At 46.3% G+C, this 16280-nt stretch overlaps 1 protein-coding gene across 1 annotated transcript in view; it reads right to left on the bottom strand.

Annotated features, from left to right (window-relative positions):
* Positions 1 to 16218, bottom strand: part of GRID2IP (Grid2 interacting protein) — a 56084-nt gene extending 39866 nt beyond the window's left edge. The window contains exon 1 of the mRNA XM_021086075.2: positions 15316 to 16218. The gene's annotated coding sequence lies outside the window, so the exon portion shown is untranslated. The remainder of the gene's footprint in view (positions 1 to 15315) is intronic.
* Between the last annotated feature and the right edge of the window lie 62 nt (positions 16219 to 16280).

Here is a 16280-nt window from a genome sequence, read left to right as displayed (position 1 = left end):
ACCTCGCCCCAGTCAGAATGGCCATCATTAACAAGTCCACAAATAACAAATGCTGGAGAGGGTGTGGAGAAAAGGGAACCCTCCTGTCGGTGGGAAGGTAAGTTGGTACAACCACTACGGAAAACAGTATGGCGGTTCCTCAGAAAACTGAAATTAAAATTACCATATGATCCAGCAAACTCCTGAGCATATACCCAGACAAAACCGTAATTCAAAAAGATACATGCGCCCCTATGTTCATTGCAGCACTATTCACAATAGCCAAGACATGGAAACAATCTAAATGTCCATCGACAGATGAATGGATTAAGAAGATGGAATATACAATGGAATACTACTCAGCCATGAAAATGAACAAAATAATGCCATTTGTAGTAACATGGATGCAATCAGAGATTTTCATACTAAGTGAAGTAAGTCAGACAAAGACATATACCATATGATATCACTTATATGTGGAATCTAAAATATGGCACACATGAACCTATCTACAGAACAGAAACAGACTTACAGACATAAAGACCAGACTTGTGGTGGCCAAGGGTGAGGGAGGGAATGGGATAGACTGGGAGCTTAGGGTTAATGGATGCAAACTATTACATTTAAAGTGGATAAACAAGGTCCTACTGTATAGCCCAGGGCACTATATCAAATCTCCTGGGATAGACCGTGATGGAAAATAACATTTTTTTAAAAAAAGAATGTTGGCGGAGCCTCCTCACCTGCCCACCTTTATCTCTCACAAGTGTCCTATCTTCATAAATCTACTTCTTGCCTAAAAATAAAAGAATGTATATGTACATATAACTGAGTCATTTTGCTGTACAACAGAAATTGACACAACATTTTAAAATTATAGTAAAAAATTTTTAAAAATTCTCTTGTTCAAACCACACAGTCTGTGGTATGTTTTTTACGGCAGCCCTAGCAGACTTATGCATTGCCGTAGTGAGATTTCATCAGAATGTAGTTAAAAGGCTCTTCATTCAGGATGTGTTCAGAGCTGGGCAAGTGGCCTTGGCCAATGAGGGCAAACATCGGCAGACAGGGATTGATTGGCTAGACCTAGACATCAGTTTAGAATTGGCTGGTATCTTCCTCTCTCCACGCCAAGTCTACCCTGACACATCCAGCTGCTCTGGACTGAGGAGACAGAGTCCAGACTGGGCATGAATATCTTGCAGTCCCATCATGACCTCCTGCCCAAAGCCCCAGCGTATATCTGCACTGTGTCCTCAGCACCTTGGGTACAAAGGCAGTGGGGTCAGGGACAGCCTGGTGGGGGGGCAGAGGGGTTGGTCCAGATGATCGTCCATCCCCGTGACATGAGAGCTGAGGTTGACCAAGGCCGTAAAGGAATTTTGAGGGCAGGACTGATGATTGGCACGGGGTCATCAGCTTGGATAGCGCATCAGTCAGGGTGACTCATGCTAACAGCTGTACCAAACGACCTGCGGTCTCCGCAGCTTAATATATATAGTGAAGTTTTATTTATTGCCTACATCATAGTCCAGCGTGGGTTGGGTGGCTGTCCTGGGCTGGGGGTAGGGGCTACCTCCAGGAGAAGACACGGGGTTCTAGATCCTTATCTTGTGGTGACCACATCTTAAGCCTGTGGTCACTTCTGTAGAGGTCGCTGCAGAAGGGGACGAGGTTGCCAGAGGTGTGTGCAAGAATGTTTCAAGGGCACGGTCTAGAAGTGACCTACATTTCTTCTGCTTGCTTTCAATGCCCAGAACAAACTTCAAAGGAGCCTGGGAGATGTCATCTTCCCTTGTGCCCAGAAAGAGGAAGCCACGTGGTGAGCACCTGGCATTGTTCCTCCCATAGATAAGGGCAGTCGTTTTCCTACGTAACCTGCAAATGTTGAGATGTGGGGGAAGATGGTGGGTGGAGACCCAGCCTCGGGAGTCGGGGATGCTGGTGGCCCCAGGGGTTTCAACCTAAGAAAAGAGTAGGAGAGTTGGCTTAGCAGTAAACAGGGCATATGTTGGGGGCTTACTTGACCAAGGGGGTGTGCGTTAAGGGTGTGGCTTATTGGGGAGAGGTGTGCGTTTCGAGGAGCTGCGTTTGGGACTGTAAATCCCACCCCCGCGACATGGGGAGCATTAGCAATATGAGCGTCGTGTCTCCGTCCTGTCCGTCGTGTCCTGGTCCAGACCTGACTCTCTGCTCAGCCCCGTCATTGGCCTTGGCCTGAAGTTGTGTGAGAGCGGGTCTGTGAGCCACCTGCTGGTGGGGGCCTCTCCCAGCACCCCTGCTTCCATGACAGAAGTGACATCAGCCCACTGGCACAACTCGTCTTTTTTTTTGGTCTTTTTAGGGCAGCATATGGAGGTTCCCAGGCCAGGGGTTGAACTGGAGCTGTAGCTGCCAGCCTACACCACAGTCACAGCAACACCGGATCCTTAACCTGCTGAGCAAGGCCAGGGGTCGAACCTATGTCCTCATGGATGCTAGTCAGATTCGTTTCCGCTGAGCCACGATGGGGACTCCACAGCTTGTCTTTCTTACACTCACTTCCCTTTGTCATCTCCCCGTATGTCTATGTGAGCCATCTCCAGTCCTGCCTGGAATAGACAGCACCCGTCCTTAAACATGTGGAGGAGAAGAGCCTGAGGTCTTGAGAAGTCGCCCTTTCATCCCTGATACCCACTGCTCTTCCGCCGGTCGTCAAGGTAGCTTTAGATGGAAACTCGGGGTGTGTGTAGAAGGATTTTGCCTTAAAAGAGCCTTTTTGTCTTTCAACCTCCTAAGTAGACTACAGCATGTCTGTTGAAAAGATTAAATTCTGAAATAAAATATATTTTATTAGTGTCAAGGTGGGGATTTTATTTTATTTTTTTGCTTTTCAGGGCCACACCTATAGCATATGGAGGTTCACAGGCTAGGGGTCTAATCAGAGCTACAGCTGCTGGCCTACACCACATCCACAGCAACGCAGGATCCGAGCCTCGTCTGCGACCTACACCACAGCTCATGGCAACGCCAGATCCTTAACCCACTGAGTGAGGCCAGGGATCGAACCCACAACCTCATGGTTCCTAGTTGGAACTCCAAGGTGACGATTTTAGAAAAGCAGAAAATTTTTGCAAAAGCTTATGATTTAGGGAGTTCCCGTCGTGGCTCAGTGGTTAACGAATCCGACTAAGAACCATGAGGTTGTGGGTTCGATCCCTGGCCTTGCACCATAGAGTGGACACCATGCACGAGGACTGAGAGCCTCTTTCACACCCAAGAAAAATAAGAGTTTGAGCAGCAGGCAAGGAGGGAGGCTTGGAGGATCAGACACACTGTCCATTTGGACCACGGGTCACAGGAGCCAAGCTCAGTCCAGTTATGGGGAAACAGAGGCTGCATGTGGCACAGTGGACCCTAGGGCAATTTGAACTGCTCTCCGCTGCCCACACTCCCCTCTTGATGTCCTGCTCCACCCCTGGGAACACCATCGGACTGGGATGGGCAGGGTGATTAAAGCCAGCTGCTGTGACAATCTCACGGTGTATCCCAGACGCCTCTCCTCTGGCCCCCTGGCTTCTGACAGAAGGCTCTGGGTGCCCCACTTCCAGGCTGCAGTTTGTAAACTGCTAATCCTGTGGATTCTGGTGCTCCTGGCCAGCGATGCACCATCTAGAGCAAGAGGAGGTGCTGTGGTGGTTCGGGGACCTGAGGAGCCATCAGAACCTGGTGCCAGGATAGGGGGAATCTCTCTTTTCCAAACACATTTCATGGAGTCTGTGGGTCTCTCGTTTTAGGTCGCTCCCGCTCACTTCCCCTGCTGGAGGCTTCCTGCAGAGAAGCGAACACCTCCTCTTTGGCTCCCACGGTGGTCCTCCTGGTGGACCATCAACCTGGCTGTCTCTGCCAGCATCTCTTTTCCTGCCATCCCGAGATGTCAGAGAGCCTCTGCCTCTTCTCTCTTTACGCCCTCTTGCTCTTCCTAAGGAATTGTGCCCGTTCTGGGTGACCTTGCAGAGCTGCGACACTGCAACTTTGAGTCTAGAATTTCCTCCCTCTTCCTGTGAATGCACATTTTCTTGAACCTACACCAGGAGACAGCTCCGCCAGGAAGATATTTTATTAACAGATTTGCCTTTGAGTCCGGGAGATGAAGGGCGTCCACCACACCGCCTGCATCCCATGTTTCCACTGCCACACCTCCATTCACCCTGGGCCCACTCTTAATTGGGGACACTTTTGACATATTGCTCCCATCATTCCAGACAGAACAACTTATTAGATGCCTACTTAGTGCCTACCAGGCATCCATGTCCCTTTCTTGTATTACCCATACCTCCATCTGGAATCTTCCTCTCCCTTGAGCAGCTCATGCAATTTGGGAGAAACTGATTCCCCTGCAGCTTTAAAAGGGGGCCTTGTTTAACTCACTAGAGGGCATGCTGCATTTTCCTGGCCCTGTCCCTGGTGCAGCAGTGAGCCTGTGCCTCCATCCAGCCAGGGTGAGTCTCAGCACTTCCACCTGGAAGGCCAGCCTAAACCTCCCCACTCTGTCCTCATTGGAAGTGAGGGTGCCAGGCATCCCACCACCAGGAAGAAAGCAGATCTGAGCATGAAGCTGATACTCAGGTGACAGGGTAAAGGACAAAAAGAACTGTCCTTGATGATGGCGCTGACTGCTGATTCAAACCATTCCTGAAGCCTGCCTCATTGTTGGACATTCCATTGGTAGAGGCCAAGAAGCCTCCTTTGCGGTTCAGTCCAAATTGACTTGGGCTTACTATTACTCGCAACATAAAGAACTCGGATACCCCATACCTCCTGCGTCAGAAATTCATTCCCACTCTGTTCTCCTATAGCCATCATATTTGGTAACTTTGAATATTGCATCGGTATGAGCGGTCAGTGTTGAAGGAATGTGCTTCTCATGCATGATCTCATTTAATTCTCACAACAGCCTTTTGAGGTGGAGTCTCTTATCCTTACTTGACTGATGAGGAAACTGAGAGCCAGAGAGGTTAAGTAAAAACCATTTGCCTAGAAGAGATGGATCCTGGACTGGACCCCAGGAAGCCAGATTTCTGAGCTCATATTCTTAACTCCCACATGACATTCCACCCAGTATCTTCATTCTGAATTTCCTCCTGGAAGGATATTCATGCCAGTCCTGAGTCACGTGGTGTCGAGAGCATCAAGAAGAAAGTCTTGACTACGGAGCCCCAACTGAAAAGTGCCCCTCATTTCTCCCCCATGGCTCCGGGTAGTATCATCCCTTGTCCTCTGTCTTCTTTCTGTGTCACATACAAATGAAACAAGTGCAGAACAAACTGTGCACATCATGCAAAGGAATGGACCATCCTCCGGCAGTTGGCCTGAACTCTTGCTTGTCTGCCTTTTCTTTGGGTTGTCAGGTGGCTTCTCTTTTCTGAAAATGCGTCAGAGAGCCCTCTGAGACAGCTCAGCCTAAGCTCCATGTCCAAGGCTGGCTGCTCCTTCTGCTCTAGCACTGCCAGCCAAAGGGTGACCAGATGCCAACTGCAAGCCTAATTCCTGGTCTCAACGGGGGAAGAAAACCAGAGTCTCTGTCGGGAGGCATTAAGATAGGTAGCTGGAGATAGGACCCCCAGATCTAGCAAATAAAAATACAAGATGCCCAGTTAAATGTGACTTTCAGGTAACAATGGATAATTACTTAGTATATTTATGCCCTGATGTGCGGGATACCATAGCTAATGGGAACTGCAGTATGGTGACCAGAGTCACAGAGCATTTGGAGGGAGGAGAGCCGAACAGTGTACTAGCTTAAGACAAGTTCAGGGAGTTCCCATGGTGGCTCAGTGGTGAATGGCCACCACAAGCATCCATGAGGACACGGGTTCCATCCCTGGCCTCGCTCAGGGGGTTAGGGATGAGGAGAGCTGAACAGTGCCCTGGCTTAAGACAGTTCAGAAGTGATTCAGAAATGGAGATTCTGCCCTGACAATCCCTTTGACCTGGTAGCTGAACACAGGTGCCTAAGGGGCAGCTATCAAGGTGGCAAAAGCCAAGTGGAAATAGGGGAGTATAAATCTGGCCATAGCCATGTTCTACTTCCAGGTGGTTAATGGTGACACGCTATGGCCCCACCTACTGGCCAGAAAAATTTTTGGTTTTGGTTGCTGTCTAGAATACAGATTTTTCCTTGGGTACAAATTATCCTTTCTCTTTCATTCATTCCACACATTTTTATTGAGCATCTCATAGGAACCAGGTACCAAAATAGATGCTACTGATACAATGGTAAGCAAATACAGACCCAAAGCTTGCCTTTCGACAAAAATATTTTTGTCATGTTCCTTTACATTTTTTTCCTTCTCCCCCCCCCATTGTAAAATCCCTCCTGACCAATAAGTCACTGGCTGTGAACATGCATCATGTGCTATATTTGCCTGTTGCAAGAGTGCCTATGAAATCCCCTATCCCGTTTCCAAAGTGTTGCCACAGTCATTCCCCTGGGGACAAGGGATGGAGGCATAAAAGGTGGTTGATCCTGTCAACTGATCTTGTAGCAGGTAAAAAACTGATACCACAGGTCCAGTTTCAGGGGCTGACAGGAGGGCTTAGGGATGCTCCAAAGAGGGATTCTTTGCTGTGTGTTTCACAGGTGATACAATTCTTTCTATCATACTTGAATTAACATTTTTGGTTTTCGGCTTAAATAGTGTGTATTCTCATATGATATTTATAAAATACAAGTGTCAAGGTTCATGCTTAGAGGTTTTGAAGAACAGAGGGAAAAAAATAAAATGCCAGAAACACATGAGTTTCAGGAACTGACTGGTCACTGTGATATGTGTCCTGAGAAAATAATTCAACTGAAAAAAAAAGCTATGAATATGAATACTTACAAAACTATCTAAAATGCTAAAAAATTGGAAATAATAAAATGTCTAAGAATAAGATAATATTAAATTCATTACGTTGCACCTCTGAATAATAATTAAAATTACCTAAATAAAGGAAAAGCATTTATGATAAGCTAAATTTAAAAAGCAAAATTGGAGTTCCTGTTGTGGCGCAGCAGAAAAGAATCTGACTAGGAACAATGAGGTTGTGGGTTCGATTCCTGGCCTCGCTCAGTGGGTTAAGGAGCTATCATTGCCCTGAGCTTCGGTGTAGGCCACAGACATGGCTCAGATCCAGCAATGCTGTGGCTGTGGTGTAGGCTGGCAGCTGTAGCTCCAATTCGACCCCTAGCCTGGGAACCTCCATATGCTACAGGTGCAGCCCTAAAAAGCAAATAAATAAATAAATAAAATCCCCACCTTGACACTAACAAAATATTTTTTATTCCAGAACTTAATCTTTTCAACAGACACACTAAAGTCTACTTGGGTAGCTGAAAGACACAAAGGCTCTTTTAAGGCAAAATCCTTCTACACACACCCCGAGTTTCCATCTAAAGCTACCTTGACGACCGGTGGAAGAGCAGTGGGTGTCAGGGATGAAAGGGTGACTTCTCAAGACCTCAGGCTCTTCTCCACATGTTTAAGGACAGGTGCTGTCTATTCCAGGCAGGACTGGAGATGGCTCACATAGACATACGGGGAGATGACAAAGGGAAGTGAGTGTAAGAAAGACAAGCTGTGGAGTCCCCATCGTGGCTGTGGTGTAGGTCCCAGACACGGCTTGGATCCTGCTTTGCTGTGGCTGTGGTGTAGGGTGGCAGCTACAGCTCCAATTAGACCCCTAGCCTGGGAACCTCCATATGCTGTGGATGCGGCCCTAAAAAGATAAAAGACCAAAAAAAAAAAAAAAAAAAAAAAAAAAAAAAAAGAAAGAAAGAAAGAAAGAAAAAAAGAAAAGGAAAAAATCCAAATTACAGTCTTTTTTTTTTTTTTTTTCTTTTCTTAAAAAACCCAAGGCATATGTAAGTTCCCAAGCTAGGGGTTGAAATGGGAACTGCAGTTGCTGGCCTACACCACAGCCACAGCAAGTGGGATCCAAGCCACATCCTCGAACCACACCATAGCCCATAGCAATGCCGGATCCTTAACCCATTGGGTGAGGCCAGGAATCAAACCCATGTCCTCATGGATACCAGTCAGGTTCGCTACTGCTGAGCCACAACAGGAACTCCAGAAAATGTAACTCAGCACAGTTTAAAAAAATAAAAGGAAGTTTTGGCTCATTAACTAGCCGATCCAGAGGTGGGGGTAGGCTTCAGGCACGGTTTGATCAGGGCTCTAACTTCATTTTCCCATGCCTCTCTTGGGTCTTCCCTTCCTAGTATGTAGTAGGCTTCATCCTCAGGCTGCCCTTCCTCACAGCTCCAGGTTAAGGGAAGTGAAGCCACAGGCATTAGTTAATCTAAGGGAGAGGAGGGACTATTGAGCAGGAATTCTATCTCTATTCTTTTTTTTTTTTTTAGTCTTTTTGACATTTCTAGGGCCACTTCTGTGGCATACAGATGTTCCCAGGCGAGGGGTCTAATTGGAGCTGTAGCCACCAGCCTATACCAGAGCCACAGTGACTCGGGATCCGAGCTGTGTCTGCAACCTACACCACAGCTCACGGCAACGCCAGATTCTTAACCCACTGAGCAAGGCCAGGGATCAAACCCACAACCTCATTGTTCCCAGTCAGATGCGTTAACCACTGAACCACGACGGTAACTCCTTCACCTTCATTCTAATTGGTTCACTTGCATCCCAGAGGCTGGTACGGCATTCCAGAAGTTGGCTTTTGTTTTGAAAAATCACTGTGTTGGAGGATAGGATTATCCTGATTGCCTGAGACCAAATAAGACCCACTCCCAGAGATGGGGGTAGTTCAGTCCTACCCTAGAGCGTGTAGGGAGTGTGACTTGTTGGGTAGGAAACAACAGTGTCCACTCTGCTCTGTGTGGGCAGAAGATTGTCACGAAAAGCAGGAATGTGAGTTGGAAGGCAGCTGAAAATTTATTTATTTATTTATGTCTTTTTGCCTTTTCTAGGGCTACTCCCGCAGCATATGGAATTTCCCAGGCTAGGGGTCGAATTGGAGCTGTAGACACTGGCCTACGCCAGAGCCACAGCAACGCAGGATCCGAGCTGCGTCTGCAGCCTACACCACAGCTCACGGCAACGCCGGATGGTTAACCCACTGAGCAAGGGCAAGGACCGAACCCGCAACCTCATGGTTCCTAGTCGGATTCGTTAACCACTGAGCCACGATGGGAACTCCTGAAAATTTAATATAGACAGTCTGACTTAAAATGGTTCGACTTATGATGGTGCAGAAGTGATATGCATTCAGTAGAAATCATATGTTGAATTTTCAATTTTGATCTTTTCCTGGACTAGCAATATACGGTTTGATTCTCTCGTGATGCTGGGCAGTGGCAGAGAGCTGCAGCTCCCAATCAGCCTCGATATACTTACAACCATACTGTACCTACACCACCATCTTGTTGTTCACTTTCAGTGCAGTATTCAATAAATTACAAGAGCTATTCAATACCATTCAATACTATTATAAAATATACTTCATGTTGGAATATTTTGCTCAACTGTAGGCTAATGTTAAGTGTTCTGAGGGCATTTAATGTAGGTCAGTCTAACTTAGGATGTTTGGTAAATTAGATGTACTAAATGAATTTTTTTTTGCCACACCCAGGGCATGGCATAAGGAAGTTCCTGGGCCAGGGATCAAATCTGAGCTACAGCAGTGACCCAAGCTCCCTAAATGCATTTTTTTTTTTTGTCTTTTTAGTGCCACACCCAGGGCATATGGAAGTTCCCAGGCTAGGGGTTGATTCAGAGCTACAGCCCCTGGCCTACACCACAGCCACAGCAAAGCCAGATCCGAGCTGCATCTGCAACCTACACCACAGTTCACGGCGACACTGGATCCTTAACCCACTGAGCAAGGACAGGGATGGAACCTGTGTCCTCACAGACACGAGTCAGGTTTGTTACCGCTGAGCCACAACAGGAACTCCCCAAATGCATTTTCAACTTGATGATATTTTCAATTTATGACAGTTTTATTGGAAGGTAATCCCATTATAAGTCAAGGAAGATATGTAGATACATAATGCCTTGGCTAAACACTTCAAATATCTCCTTTCCCCTCTGAAATGATCTCAGCTATTAGGGAAGAAACGCTAGATGAATTAGAGATAAAAGTATTAATCAACTAATAGAAAACATTGGAGAATGTGTGTGTGTGTGTGTGTGTGTGTGTGTAGTGTGCTGTGTTGTTTTTTTTAGGTGTATGTAAATGTTGGAGCAAAGAATATTTTCCTAAAACAATACAAAAACAAAAGCCACAAAAGAAAAGGCTGATAAATATAAGTACTTCAGAATTTAAAACTTCTGTATGACAAAGACACCATAAACAAAGTTAACAGATGTAGGGCCTGTAGGAGAAAATATTTGGAATTTATATCAGAGACAAAGGATTAATAAACAGAATGTGATAGAGAAGAATTTCTATTTCTTCCTTTTAGTAATAATAACCTTCCAAGTGTTAGCTGCATTGGCAGTACAGCCAGAGACTACATTTCCCAGCATCCCTTGCAACCAGGTATGGCCATGTGAATAAGTTCTGGCCAATGGGATCTGAGCAGGAAAGGCTAAGTGCAATTTGCAAGTTCCTTTCTTGAAAGGAAACAGCTTTTCTTTCCCTTCTTTCTCCTACTCAGGGGCTGGGAGGTAGTGACTTGGGGTAAGGACGACACCCTAGTGCTGTGGTTCCAAACTGTGTCCCAAGTGCCCCCCGGGTGCCAGAACAAACTCATGGGTGTGCTGTGGGATATCTGAAAAATTAGAGGAAACAAAGTAATAACTGTGTTGTACATAAAACACTATCTTTTTTTTTTTTTGTCTCTTTTGTTGTTGTTATTGTTGTTGTTGTTGTTGTTGTTGCTATTTCTTGGGCCGCTCCTGCGGCATATGGAGGTTCCCAGGCCAGGGGTCTAAGCGGAGCTGCAGCCACCGGCCTACGCCAGAGCCACAGCAACGCGGGATCCGAGCCGCATCTGCAACCTACACCACAGCTCATGGCAACGCCGGATCGTTAACCCACTGAGCAAGGGCAGGGACCGAACCCGCACCCTCATGGTTCCTAGTCGGATTCGTTAACCACTGCGCCACGATGGGAACTCCTAAAACACTATCTTAAGTGCACATTTCCAGCATTAGATGGATAAATTCCTGATCTTGGTGAAGACGGATTTGGAAAGCAAGTGCTGCTGGTATTAATATCTACTTTGAGCAGGAATGAGAATGGTAGCTTCCTTCCTTCCTTCCTTCCTTTCTTTCTTTCTTTCTTTTTTTGGTCTTTTTCTAGGGCCTCACCCATGGCACATGGAGGTTCCCAGGCTAGGAGTTAAATTGGAGCTGTAGCTGTTGGCCTACACCACAGCCACAGTAACGCCAGATCTGAGCCACCTCTGCGACCTACACCACAGTTCACAGCAATGCTGGATCCTTAACCCACTGAGCAAGGTCAGGGATCGAACCCATGACCTCGTGGTTCCTGGTCGGATTTGTTAACCACTGAGCCATGATGGGAACTCCTAGAGAATGGTAGTTTTCAATCTGTTTTTAAAGTATGATAAATTGTGCAAGGGCCACTAAGTCGTCAGGACATAAATACTTATGAAGTTGTTCAGAGATTAATTATTTAAGAGATGAGATTGTTAGATATTTCTTTTGGCCAAGAAGCTCTGTGAAAAAAGACTTCTAAGTCACTGAAGGTGTTAGAGAAAGTTTGGAAAGTTTGACCTAGTGGAGGGACAACTAGCTAGGAAGAATCTGGGTCCTTGTGAGACAGGAAGAAAGGAGGCAGGCACCACCTTTAAAGAATGACAGGAGTTCCTGCTGTGAGACAACAGGATGGGTGTCTTTTTGGGAGCACTGGGACGAGGGTTCCATCCCAGGCCCGGCACAGTGGGTCGAGGATCTGGCGTTGCCACAGCTGTGGCTTAGGTCATGACTGTGCTTCAGATCTGATCTCTGGCTCAGGAACTCCCTATGCTTCAGAGCCACCCAAAATGAAAAAACAACAAACTAATAAACAAACAATAAAAGAATGGCGCAGTCTTTGGGGTTTAACAAAACCTGGTTGGAACTGGCGAGGCCCAAGATTTGACTTTCAGTGGAGGCTGAGCGTCGTTATCCGCTCACTGGAATACATCATCACGCTAAAGGACTTGCTCACAGGGGTCCTGACAGTTCCAAGGCGGACCACGAAGGCCAAAAGGTGGGCGATGGTCTAATTCCTGGAAATCTCCACCCCCTCCTCCAAAATAGTTGGAATAATCCTCCCACACATTACCCTCTGAAGTTACCCAGGCCATCAAAACTAACCACCCCACTGGGGCCACTCCATACAACCATCCTCTGTGCCCCGTTTTCCTACAACATCTTTACAAAGGAAGAAGAAGAAGGTGGTCCCTCCCCACTTTTCCTTTGATTATAAAGGTGTAGCCACCTTGGTTCTCGGGGAAAGAGCTCTCTTGCCTGCCTGTTTTCTGCTTCCCAGGTGTCCTATACTCACGAATCTACTTCTTACCCATCACAGTCTCTCTCACTCAGTTCTTTCTGTGCGGAGACAAAGAGAACCTGAACTACACTAAGTCCTGTGATGAGTTGTCTGGTTTCATCTGTGTGAACATGTGGCTCTCCTGGAGCAGAACTGCCTACGTCTTCTGGACTATTGCATATGAAAGACATACACTTCTTTGCTCTTGAAGCTGTTGTGTTTTGGAGTCTCTCTGTTATCACAGCACAGTAGACACTTAACCCCACAGCCTCCCATGGAGGTCACCTGCAGACCATTCCTGTACATGCTGAGGGCTTCCTGAGTGTCTACTGAGGGTGTGCTCTCTACTTGGGGCTGGGCCGGCCTATGTGTGGGCAGATCAGAGGGATTAGGGAGTTACTGCCCCCCCAGGAGAAGCTGCATGACTATCCCAGCTGGAACAATCTACCCCTCAGTGGCATAATTCCCAAGCCATGTTCCATGGAGCCTCTCAGAGGATACTCAGGGGGACCGAGCCCCACGTGGCCAACATCTGCTTTCTTGGTTTTCCACTCTTTCTTCTCACTTCCCCAACCTTATCATGTTTTCTGGGACTATCTCCCCCAACAAACAACTTTTACTAAATCCTTGTCTTGGGATTTGCTCTTGAGGAACCTAAACTAAGAGAAGCAGCTAAGCCTGTTCCCTAACAAACACATGAAATATGTAAGTACCACAGAGCAATAGGAAGATGGTAAACAAACCAAATACAAATGGCAAAGGATAACTGTAAGCAATGCACAAAAGGGGAAAGATGATTGGGCAATTGACACACAAAATGTTCACCATCATCAGAAGCCAGCCAGTTGTAATTAAGAAAGCCCAGCAAAGTAAACTAGAACAGTTTTTTTTTTTTTTTTACTTTTTAGGAATGCACCTGCAACATATAGAAGTTTCCTGGCTAGGGGTCAAATTGGAGATGCAGCTGCTGGCCTACACCACAGCCACAGCCACAGCCACATGGGATCTGAGCTGCGTCTTTGACCTACACCACGGCTCATGGCAACACCGGATCCTTTGTTTATTTTTTTTTATTTTATTTTTACTTATTTAGTCTTTTTAGGGCCACACCCATGGCATTTGGAGGTTCCCAGGCTAGGGGTCTAATCAGAGCTGTAGCCGCTGGCCTAGGCGACAGCCGCAGCAACACCAAACCTGAGCCCCGTCTGCAACCTACACCACAGCTCACAGCAACTGAGCGAGGCCAGGGATCGAACCCTTAAGCTCATGGCTCCTAGTCAGATTTGTTTCCGCTGCACCATGACAGGAACTCCCAACCGGATCCTTAACAAACTGAGCAAGGCCAGGGATCAAACCTGCATCCTCGTGGATACCAGTCAGATTCGCTTCTGCTGAGCCACAACCAGAACTCCCTCAAGAAAACTGATTTTTAAGCCCTGTGGCTCTAATACTTTCTAACTCTATGATCCTACGAAAAATTTTCACTTCTCTATGCCTCTATTTCCTCACTTATAAGAGTGGTATAATAACAATAATCCCCTAAAGTTACTATAAAGATTAAACAATATTTTAAACTACTTAGTACCCGGGGAACACAAGTCTTACATAAGTGTGTGTTCAGTAAATAAATAAATAAAATGCCAGTTCACTCATCAGAATGTATGTATTAAAGGAACTGATCTATGAAATATTGGCAAGGGTTTGGAGAAATGGGCTCTCTCACATATGTGTAGCCGAGGCGCAATTTAGTAGTATTTATTAAAATTAAAAATGCCCATGTATTCTGTGGCCCAGAAATTCTACTTCCTGTAGCTGTCCTAGAAAAATAGACCTATTTGTGGGTGATGAAGTCAGGGAGGTATTTCCACTGCAGCCCTGTTTGTGACAGCAGAAACTGAAATTAACCGAAATGTTTAGTAATAGGAAATTATATTAAAGGTTGCAAACTGGCAGCCCATGGACTAAATTTGTCCTGCGGGTGTGTTGTGTTTAACCGGAATGGTGTTTCATAATCTTGAATTAGTTGCCAACGGAAATTAGATTTATGTCATAAAAATCTAGATTTTTCAAATACTCCTAAAACACTGGAATTCAAGTGGACAGTCCTTTGGTCTGTATAAATATCTACTTCCGCTTAGGACAAAACACACCTGTTCCACATTGTCACTTTGCTGGTTTGTTATCTGCAAATCCCCTGTAGGCCCTTGAGTTTGGACCCTGACAGCTGAGTTATGGCTCAGTTAAATACTGAAATGCATATAATGAGATAAACACAATATCATACATCTATATGTAGTGGTGTGGAAAGATCACCAAGATATATTGTTGGGTGCAAAAAATAAAGACGTAGAACCACTATGTATAAAATAATCCTGTTTTGGTAACCAATAAATTATATATTCGTATATTTACACAAGAATGTAAGCTCTGAAGCTCAGAGATTTTTATCTGTTTTATTGCTATGTTCCAGTGCCTAAAAGAGTGCCTGGCATATACCGGTACTAAATACATGTCTTGAATAAGTACATATATAGAAATGTGTAAAAGTGTTGGGAGATACACACTAAATGATTAATTCTGTCAAGGGGCTGAGATTCGGGAGGGGTGATGATCAAGGGAGATTTCTGGTTTTGTTTCATATAGTTTGACTCTTACCAGGATAACATAATATCGTATTGGTTGCATACGTTTTTAAAAATGAAAGAAAAGTGGCCCAGCACAAAATACCCTAGGGGACCAACCAAGATTTAAAGTTAGGCTCAACTGAAACCATCCAGAGAAAAACAAATGGGGATAAAAATAAAGTTCTGCATTTATGAGGGAAGAAAGTTAATCAAAATACTTAACCACCAGCTCAGAATTAACCAGCAGGGTGATGAGTCAGCTGAGACACGACGAAATCCAGCCCCTCTGAATAGGTGATGAGGTTCCATCCATAACCACAGGGTTCCCTGGTGGTATCACATTTTCTGGTTTTTGCTTTTTGTTTTTCAGTTCTGTGTCCACAAGTTCATGCAGGCCTTTTACCTAATGTATCAGAAGGTGCCCGGGTTGGTATGTTTTTATAAAAGGACTTAAGAAGCTGGGGTAGGCAGCAAAAAAACAGGAAGAGCGGGGCGCTTTAATGCTCGTGTTTGGAGATCAGACATTACTTCTCAAAGGGAGGACTGGCCTGGCTCAGTGACAAGCAGCTGTTCAGAGGCCTTTGAGAATAGGTGGTCTCAGCAGATTCGGAGGCGTTCGGGGCAAATGAACACCCCACAGGGGACTTCTCAATGCTGTGTTTGGAAGCAGCTCTTCTCTAGGTTCAACTATCACTCAACAGCCCTCTCTCTTATTCCCCAGGTTTGGAGTCAAGCGATTGTCATGCTCCCAGGAGCAGTATGTTCACAGCTGTGCCGAGACAGCAGGAGTGAAGACACTGGGACGGTTCGGACAGATCCCAGCGGTGTGACTGGCAGAACGCAAAGCAAGCTGTTCACCACGAAGACAGTGTCCGAGCCCCGCAAGTGTGCCCGCTCTGGGCCGCCGGGGCCCCTGCTCGGCTAGGAGCCGGGCTCTGACTGGGCTCTACCCAGGCCGCTGGGCGGCACCTTCCGCTCCACAACCTCGGCGTTCTGGCCACACAGGCCTAGAAGATTCCCAGCAACAGTTCTGTAAAACTGGACCTCCCAGCGGTCACACCTGACCGCGGTCTGGAGGAGCCCCAGCGGGAAGCGACAGTCACCGTCGAAGGGGCGGGACGAACGCGACAGGCCCCGCCCCACAGCCCTCCGCGGCGTTCCACCGGAAGTCGGGCTAGATCCCCCCTT

Source organism: Sus scrofa, chromosome 3 (assembly GCF_054392235.1).
Source record: "Sus scrofa isolate SSC_HxYL_T2T_F1_AM1 chromosome 3, Sscrofa_HxYL_maternal_Yorkshire_Landrace_v2.0, whole genome shotgun sequence".
Classification (NCBI taxonomy): Eukaryota; Metazoa; Chordata; class Mammalia; order Artiodactyla; family Suidae; genus Sus; species Sus scrofa.
The sequence above is the reverse complement of the archived record's forward strand: the minus strand, read 5'-3'. Positions and strand labels throughout refer to the sequence as shown.